At 42.4% G+C, this 9290-nt stretch overlaps 1 protein-coding gene across 1 annotated transcript in view; it reads left to right on the top strand.

Moving 5' to 3' along the window:
* Nucleotides 1-9086: 9086 nt before the first annotated feature.
* The window catches only part of PROM1 (prominin 1), a 121375-nt gene continuing 121171 nt past the window's right edge, over nt 9087-9290 (top strand). Inside the window, exon 1 of the mRNA XM_025211443.1 lies at nt 9087-9201. The gene's annotated coding sequence lies outside the window, so the exon portion shown is untranslated. The remainder of the gene's footprint in view (nt 9202-9290) is intronic.

The raw sequence follows: 9290 nt of genomic DNA, 5'->3' as shown, positions 1-9290 counted from the left end.
CCCCCCCGGGGGGACACTTATTAAAAAGGGGGCTGCAGGGCATACACCTATTAAAAAAGGTTGAAAACCCATGGCCTAGAGTAATGGCAGAACAGGTTAGGAATTACTTAGAAAAGCTAGATGGTTTCAAGTTACCAGGGCAGGAATGTACCCAAGTGTACTGAAAGAATTGGCTAAGGTCATTTTTGAGCCATTGACTATCCTTTTTGAGAACTCATAGAGGTTGGGTGAGACCCAAGATGACTGGAAAAGGGCAAATAGAGTGCCCATCTTTGAGAAGAGAAAGAAGGAGGATCCAGGGAACTACAGACCAGTCAGCCTGCCCTCTATAGATCATGGAGCAGGTCCTCAAGGAATCCATTATGAAGCACCTAGAGAAGAAGGATAAGGAGTAGCCAGCATGGATTCACCAAGGGCAAGTCATGCTTGACCCACCTGATTTCCTTCTATGACTAGGTAACAGGCCCTGTGGATGAAGGGAGAGCAGTAGATGTGGTAGACTTTGAATTTAGCAAGGTTTGGTACTGTTTCCAACAACATCCTCTTTAACATAATAAGGTAATACAGACTAGATGAAGGTAGTGTAAAGTGGATATTTAACTGGTTGGATCCTTGTATTCAGTGAGTAGCCCTCAATGTCTCTATGTCTAGGTGGGAGAAGGTATCAAATAGGATTACCCAAGGGTCTGTCCTGGGTCTGGTATTGTTCAACATTTTCATTAATGATTGAGAGCATGCTTAGCAAATGTGTGGATGATACCGAGTTGGGTGGGATTCAGACACTCCAGAGGGCAGGGCAAAGATCCAGAATAACCTGAATAAACTGGAACAAATCATCCACAATCAACCAGATGAGACTCAACAAGGACAAGTGCCAAGTCCTGCTCTTGGGATGTAATAACCACATGTAGAAATACAGACTGGGAAATGGATGACTTGGTTGTTTGCGGTACTGCAGGGAAGCACCTGGGGGTTACACTGGACCATAAGTAGAATATGATCCAACCATGTGCTTTTGTTGTAAAAAAAGAAAAAAGCCAGCAGCCTCCTGGATTGTATGAATCTACAAATCTATGAAAGGCTATAAGAACTAGGGCTGTTTAGGCTGGAGAAGGGAAGACATGATAATAGTTTTCAAATACCTGAAGAGTGCTTACCCAGAGGATGAAGATGAGCTTTTCTCTGTGGCTGTAGGGGACAGGACTAGAAGCAATGGCCTCAAGCTGCAGTGGGGGAAATTTAGCCTGGAGATTAGGAGGAACTTTCTGACTATGTGGATGGTCAGGCATTAGAACAGGCTACCTAGAGAAGTTGTGGAATCTCCATGTTTGGAAACTTTCAAGAGCAGGTTGGGCAGATGTTTGGCTGGAATAGTTTAGTCCATAGGCACTGACTTTTATTTTTGCTGTGGGGGGTGTCCTAAAATGATGGACATGTGGAAATTTTTACGTATTTCAGGTGACTGCCCTCTTCCCAAGGGAGGCCAGCGCCCTTGGGCCATCATGTACTTAGAATCTCTGGTTTAGTCAAGCATGATCCTGTTTTGAGCAAGGGGCTGGACTAGATGACCATTAGAGGTCCCTTCTAGCCCTATTGTCTTATGATTTTATGACCAAGGTCCTCAGGCATGGCCTGTATCCCTGTCTAGTTCACCCCATTCCATACTACCAGGGGATACCTCCATATATGTAATATCCCAGACTGGCTTTCCAGGCACTTCACATTCTCAAAGTAGTATGAAGATGCTGGAGCAGAATCCAGGATCTTTGCTTGCTACCATTCCCCTTAAATAAAATCAGAACTGATGGAGGAGGCAAGTCATGTTTCTTCCATTTTGGTGCCAAAAATGGTGTGCTTTTCCTGTTTTAATTTCAGTATTCTTGACAACCTAATTTATCAGAATGTCAAATGTCAAAGCTTGCAGGCAAAAATAAAACATGGAGATTATAGAAAATCATGAGGAAAGAATTCACAAGAAAAGCTTCTAACACAAAATATATGGATCATGTAATCCCTGTCATTTTGCATCTTTGTTTAGCTATGAAATCTGCTATAGGAACTACTGGTGGCTTTCTCAGATGAAAGGAGATGAATATCATTTTAAAGCTCCCTGACGAGTTGTCATGTAGATCTGTCATTGCTTGGAGAGGGGCATAGCACAGCACATAGCAAGATGTGTAGATGACAAAACATTAGCTCCCAGAAGAAACTTTAAAGTGATATACAATGGTATAAATCCTGTGTTCAAATGAAGACAATCCTTCCTGAAATTGTCATAAACTGGCACAAATCAAAAGTTTTACATCTAAATGTCATGTTAGTTCTGAAGTTTGAGAATAAGTATGAAGCTCATTCCCTCTTTTTGCCTTTTTTTCTTCAGCAGTGAAGAATTAACTAATTCACAAACTTTGCAGTGAGTAGTACAGTGTGTGAATGTAAGATTTTCTACTTATCTGAAAGGTCCTAGCACTTCTATCTATATATCCTCTCTTAAGTGTAACACTTACTGGCATGAGTGTCCAATGCATCCCTGCCATATCTATTTTCCTCCTCCTATTTTCTACTGCACCCTGACCAGCCCAGAAGAACCCCAGGAGAAGCACTGGGATAGCAGATGAGGTAGAGATTGGGGACTGGGAAGAAGTGGGGGCCAGTGGAGAGCTGGGAAGATATACAAGGTTTGGAGTAAGACTGATGGGGTCTTGATGGGCACTGAGAAGAAGTGATAGGGCATAACTGATAGAGAACTGGGAACTGAGCAGTTGCTGAAAACATGTGGGGCATAGGACGTGAACTGAAAGCTGGGGGGCTGGGTAATGGCTGATGGTCTGAATTGATGTGGCAGATGGAAGTTGGGGACAGAAGTGAGGTTGTAGGGCCTGGACAGAGATAAGGGCTTGCAGGCAAAACTGCCTCAGAGGCTGGGTGAACAAGACTGATTGCTTGCAGGCAAAACTGCCTCAGAGGCTGGGGGAACAAGACTGCCTTGCAGATTTGAGGCAGAATTAATTGTAAGGAGGTGGACAGCCAGACATGAGGGTAAGAGTTCCAAGCACCCAAAAGTCCCAAATCACCTTTCTTAAAGATCAAACCAGTTGTTAATTGCAGCCACACAGAACAGGTAGGGGGAATTAACAAAGCCAAAAGACAGACCAAATATACAATATGACCTTTTAAAAATATATATATATTTTTGAGATTTTGGGGGGACAGAACCCATGATTTTTTCGTTGGGGAAGAACGGCTGAGTGATATTTTGTTTTTGTTTTGAGGTTGGCAATTTTTTACCTATCTCAGCCCTAATTAAAGAGCAAAGGCTACATATCTAATACACCTCTAATAGGGAGTTCTACTTAAAAATCAATGGCACAAGATGACCATTATAGTTAAGCTCTAAATCTCATCTAGTTTAATATTACCTGAGGATTTTCCTCTGAAATAACACAGAATATTATCTGTTCATCCAGATGTTTAAGTGCTCAGCTTCAACATCAGCGTTCGGTATCTGGCAGCTCCAGCTCTGATGTTTATGGACAGATTTCAAAAGAGCTGTTTGGAAAATCTGGCCTCACTTGTTTGTGCTTAGACCTTTTGAAGATTCCAGCCATGGAGCATAAACCTTATATTTATTTGGATTAATCTAATTCAAATCTCCCCTAGAGAGAATTTTCCTGCAAGTAAATTACTGGTGGTCATTTTCTTCTGATTTTTCTTATGATTTTGTCCGTGATTCCCTCCCTGTAGTTGTATGTTAAGGCTAGTGTGTGATTACACTTTTTTGTACATATAAATCATATCCATGCAGGCAGTACATAACCACACCCTAATGTTGCACAACCAAATATGCCAACTGCACAGGTCTGGGGGTCAATCATAATGCAATTTAAGCTACAGGGCAATCAGTTTGTTCACCTGGAGTGCACACTTTGCCCCAAACCACAAAGTGGTTGTCTCCATCAGCCTTTTAGCTTGGGTTCAAAGATCTGCTTAGAGAAGAGTCATATATTAGATACTTTTGAATCAGTATTTTCCCAATTGCTACCTGCCCCACTGCTGAAAACTTGTTTTTCCTGGCTCAGTTTGAAGATTAATTAGATAACCTGTTTATCTGATTAATCAGTGACCTGTTTATCGGATTTAATGAAATGTTATCTTCAGTTTTATGATTACTCTGAATGGGCTGTTGGGCACCAATGTTGTGGCAAGGTTCAATGACTTAAAGTGCTATTTTACTTTGAAAAATTAAGGTATGTGGTATGTGACAATAGCACCTACTTCAGATTTCCTCTGTTTTGGTTTTCTTATTTGATGACTTTAGGGGGAAAATATAATCATTAAGTCCTTCTTCCTCTTGTTACCTCTGCAAAGCCAGTTATGCTAGGGAGAGTATAAAATGCAGTTCTATTCCAATTTACATCCAATCTGGCTGTAATCAACAAGGATAATTGAAATTTAGCAGAAAGTTACAATAGGGAAAGCTGGTTGAGGACACGGTGTTTGTACAGATGTCACTAAGGGCATTATCTAAAGAAAATGGAATTGCACAGGTGTAAGTGAAGGCCAAAACGGACCTTTGTAATGAAGGGTGATACACGATACAATAATGACCTAATTTGGCTTTCAAAGACCAGGTTATGTTTCCAGGCCTCTTAGTTATGGGATACACACCTTTACTTGCAAACCAAGCTTATCTGAGATACAAGAAATATACACCTTCACAATGCCATTTTGCAAAGTCACTTTTCAGAACAGATTTGTACTTTAATATCTGAACAGATATTTTAAATGAGAAAGTGTTTTTAAATCATTTGAAGACTGAATTGGTAATGCACTGAGCACTGTATAGTCTATTTAAACCACAAGGCCTCAACACTTTTAATAAAGGTGGATAAGTTCTATTATCTTTTGTTCAAGGAAAAAAACAGAAATGTGTGATGAAAGTGATTTTGCCCAAGGTCAGGAGAAAAAGCCTGCGGTAGAGTCAGGTATGGAGCTCAGATTTCCTCTCATTTGCAAGTCCTATTTTGCTATTCTAGAAAAGGTTATCAATGGCATTGATAGCTAAGGTTGACTAACACTTTCTATTAAAAGACCCTGTTTTCATTAGCTAATAACTGCCAAACTTTAACCATAGAGACAGAAATTTTCCATGCCAGCTGTTTTCCTCAAGGTGACTTTTTAAAGTAAAAAAATAAAGTCAGCAAAAATGGTACAGCCACTTCAGAGTTCAAGATTAGGGGAAAATATAACTTTTAAAGTTAAAAATATCTTACATACATTTCCTTGAGCTCTAACCCTCCTTGCTTTGATACATGGGCTTTACATTTGCATTGGGGAGAATCCTGTGTTCTTTTACTGCTGTCATGAAAATTAAATCAAATTTGTCAGTTATAAATCCCTGTAAGCCCTTACAAATTGCCATTCGTGCACACCTGGTTTTCATAGTTTTTCTTATAGTTTTTTTCGGGGCTGAAAGGGACCTTACGGATCATCAGATCCAGCCCTCAAGTCAGACACTGACAGCAAAAAAATGGGAAAATATCTGTCTGTCCTGAATATACTTCTAAGTCTTTTTTTCTGAGATTATACATTTCAGTGGAAGTGTAGCACTGGAACTCAAAGAAAGACTGTGTCACCTCAGGACACCCCACGAACATGGAAGAGTAAACCACTTACCTTGAATGCAAAGGAGAAGTATTCATAGAATCATAGAAAGATAGGGTTGGAAGGGACCTCAGGAGCTCATCTAGTCCAGCCCACTGCTCAAAGCAGGACCATCCCCAATTAGATCATCCCAGCCAGGGATTTGTCAAGCCAGGCCTTAAAAACCTCTCAGGATGGAGATTTCATTATCTCTCTAGGTAACTTTTTCCAGTGCTTCACCACCATCCTAATGAGAAAGTTTTTCCTAACATCCAAATTAAACCTCCCTTGCTGCAACTTGAGACCATTGCTCCTTGTTCTGTCATCTGTCACCACTGAGAACAGTCTAGTTCCATACTTTGAACCCCCCTTCAGGTAGTTAAAGGCTGCTATCAAATCCCTCCTCAATCTTCTCTTCTCAAAACTAAATAAACCCAGTCCCCTCAGCCTCTCCTCAGAAGCCATGCACCCCAGGCCCCAAACCATTTGCATTGCTCTCTCTCCAACTCGTCCATATCCTTTCTATAATGAGAGGCTGAAAACTAGATGCAGTACTCCAGATGTGGTTTCACCAGTGCAGAATAAAGGGGAATAATTACTTCCCTCAATTCACTGGCAAGGCTCCTACTAATGTAGCCCAATATACTGTTAGCCTTCTTGGCAACAAGGGCACACTGCTGGCTCATCTGCATCTTATTGTCAACTGTAATCCCCAGGTCCTTTTTTGCAGAGCTGTTGCTTAGCCAGTTGGTCACAAGTCTGTACTGGTGCATGGTGTTCTTCCATCCTAAGTGGAAGACTTTGCACTTGTCCTTGTTGAACCTCATGAGATTTATTTTGCCTCAATCCTCCAATTTGTCCAGGGTACTCTGAATCCTACCCTCCAGTGTATCTACTATACCCCCAGCCTGGTGTCATTTACATATTTGCTGTGGGTAGAATCCAGTCCATCCCATCTTCCAGATCATTAATGAAGATATTGAACAAAACCAGCCCCTGGGGCACTCCACTTGATACTGGCAGCCAGCTAGACATTGAGCTATTGATTAATACCTGTTAAGCCCAACAACCCAGCTAGCTTTCTATCAACCTTACATTCATCCATCATTCTATTCACCTTACATTCATCCAGCCCAGGTATATTATGTCCACTGCTTTCCACACATCCACAGAGCCAGTCATCTCATCATAGAAAGCAATCAGGTTGGTCAGGGATGGTTTGCCCTTGGCAAATCCATGCTGACTGTTCCTAATCATCATCTTCTTCTCCTCCTCCAAGTGCTTAGATGTGGATTCTTTGAGGACCTGCTCCATGACTTTTTTCAGGGACTGAGGTAAGCTGATTGGCCAGTAATTCCCTAGTTCCACCTTCTTCCCTTTCTTAAAGATGGGCACTAGATTTGCCCTTTTCCAATCAGCAAGTGTGGCAGTGACCTGGTCATGTCTCTTGACAGCAAAAATTGTGTCTGCTTGAAAGAAATGTTTGCTGAAGCATCCTGTGATGGCTAAACTGGCTTTCTGAGGGTTAAACCTGGTTTTCTGCTGCTTATCTATGTATTGCAGAATGCTTACAGCTAAAAGGTAAAGTGTAAGAGGAAGCTGTTGTGGTTAAGCATTTTCTGTACTGAGGGCTGCTCACCTTCTCCCTACACTGTGCTGTCTGGTGCAGTAGTCTGCGAGTTGACCTTACCTGTGAAGACCAAGGTAAAAAAGGCATTGAGTACCTCAGCCTTCACCCTGGACTTCTCTTGTCATAGTCCCAAGTGCAGAGAGATGGATGGAAGGTGACCAGTCTGTATTGCATTTTATTTATTCCAAGATGGGACATGGTTTCTTGGAGACTGTCAGCAGACTTGTGTCATTTGGTGCTTATCAAGTCAAGCTGTTTGAACTTGATCCAGGGATGGGATTCACAACTAATTAATAATTCTTAGCTTCTCTTTCCTTTCCCTCTTCTAGGCTGTGCTGTAGGTGTACAGGAAAAAGGGAGCAATTACTTCTTCAATGCTTCCATCTGTCCATGAAGAATTAGTTGAGCTCTCATTCTGCTGTTTGTTTACCAGCAGCAGTGGAGCAACTAGAATTGCTCCCACCTCCCTTACCTGTGATGAAGCAAACAGTAAACAAGGATGCTGATGAGCAGTTGCAGCAGAGAAAGGTCAACAGCTGCTCAGAGCAGTCTTCGGGCTGCAAACAGAGGTAGAAGGTGTTAAAGAGGTCATTCTTCCTCCCACCACCTCATGCTGACAGGGCTGATTTAGACATTTCCATTTAAAATCAGTATGCCACTCAGGGTACGTATTTCCAATTCATAGTCCATTACAAATTATTTTAACCCTCTGAAGGACCTCAAGGGGCCTTCAGGTCTCAGGCTGGACACCACCGATATAAAGAAACTCAAATATAAATGGAAAATAGTACCTTAAGCTGATTATGCTAAATACTAAATGTTGGGAAAGAGGCAATGCATTGTTATGTCTACTTGCTTAGTGCATAGGCAAGAGAGTTAACAGATTCATTTTTGCAAAAATATAAATTCTATTATCCTGTGAAAGCTTATATCTCTATAATTTCAATCAAGTGGTTCAGATGCAACTAACATAAATATACAAAGCACTCAGAGAATCATAGAAAATTCAAAGCAAATTGGTTTGCAAGGGACCTCAGGAGATCATCTAGTCCAACCTCTAGATAGATAGTATTCATACAGGACTATAGTGGGACTCCACCACTGACATTCAGTGGGCCACAACTTTGGTAGGACAGATGAAAGCCTGAGTTTCATCTAATGGAATAAGTATATCTGATTTCTATCATGCTGATGTCATGCATGATCTGTTATGCTCCTGCTTACTATTATTTTTTTCCTTTTTGTAACGTAATCCTACAAGCTTCAGGCAATGATATTTTGCCTTGTGATTTTATTCTTTTAAAGGGGGCAAATGGAACCAAACTCAGCACTTGATGTAAAGAAAAGTTTGGGGCATTCATGGCCACTTGTTGTTGCCTGGGAACAAATTATCTTCCATCATTTGTGTCTGTTTTAGCTGGTGAGCTCTCTGGAGCCGGAATTCCTCATTCCCAACTCCGTTCTTGCAGTTTCGCGGTTATTCTCCCTGAGGACCTTCTAACAACTGTCCCCCCAGACAAGCTGCCATAAGCACATCCTAGGTGTCTTCCCAGCTCCTGTCAGTCAGGTGATCATATCTGCAGACTCCCTCCAGTGCAGAAGTCCTCTAAGGCCACGCAGGGCAGCAGCCTGGTCATCCAAGGCGAACTCTTAGGCTGATCCGATCCGCCCTGCTGGTCACAGCCAGGCTGGTGGGCAGTGCTGCACACGGATGACTCTTGCAGGTTGAGTAGGGACACCCCAAAGGCCGGGATTGACCTAAAGGGAGTTGATGGATACTGTCTGTTGACCGAGAGGGAGCTGGGGAGGGGAATGAACGCGCCTCCCTGTGCTACCAATATATCAGCCGGCTTTAAAAGCCAGGGAACAGCTTAGCAAACAGGGACAGGAGCCTGGGGAGTTAGCTGTGGTCGTGCCAGGAAAGCAGGGTAGGTCGCTGGAGGCTGAGGGAGGCGGTGGGGCGCCCGTCCCTGCACTGCGAAGGCGGGAGCGGCCGGAGGGCACTCGCCACCTCCAG

The sequence above is a fragment of the Alligator sinensis genome, unplaced genomic scaffold (assembly GCF_000455745.1).
Source record: "Alligator sinensis unplaced genomic scaffold, ASM45574v1 scaffold466_1, whole genome shotgun sequence".
In the NCBI taxonomy this organism is placed as follows: domain Eukaryota; kingdom Metazoa; phylum Chordata; order Crocodylia; family Alligatoridae; genus Alligator; species Alligator sinensis.
The sequence above is the reverse complement of the archived record's forward strand: the minus strand, read 5'-3'. Positions and strand labels throughout refer to the sequence as shown.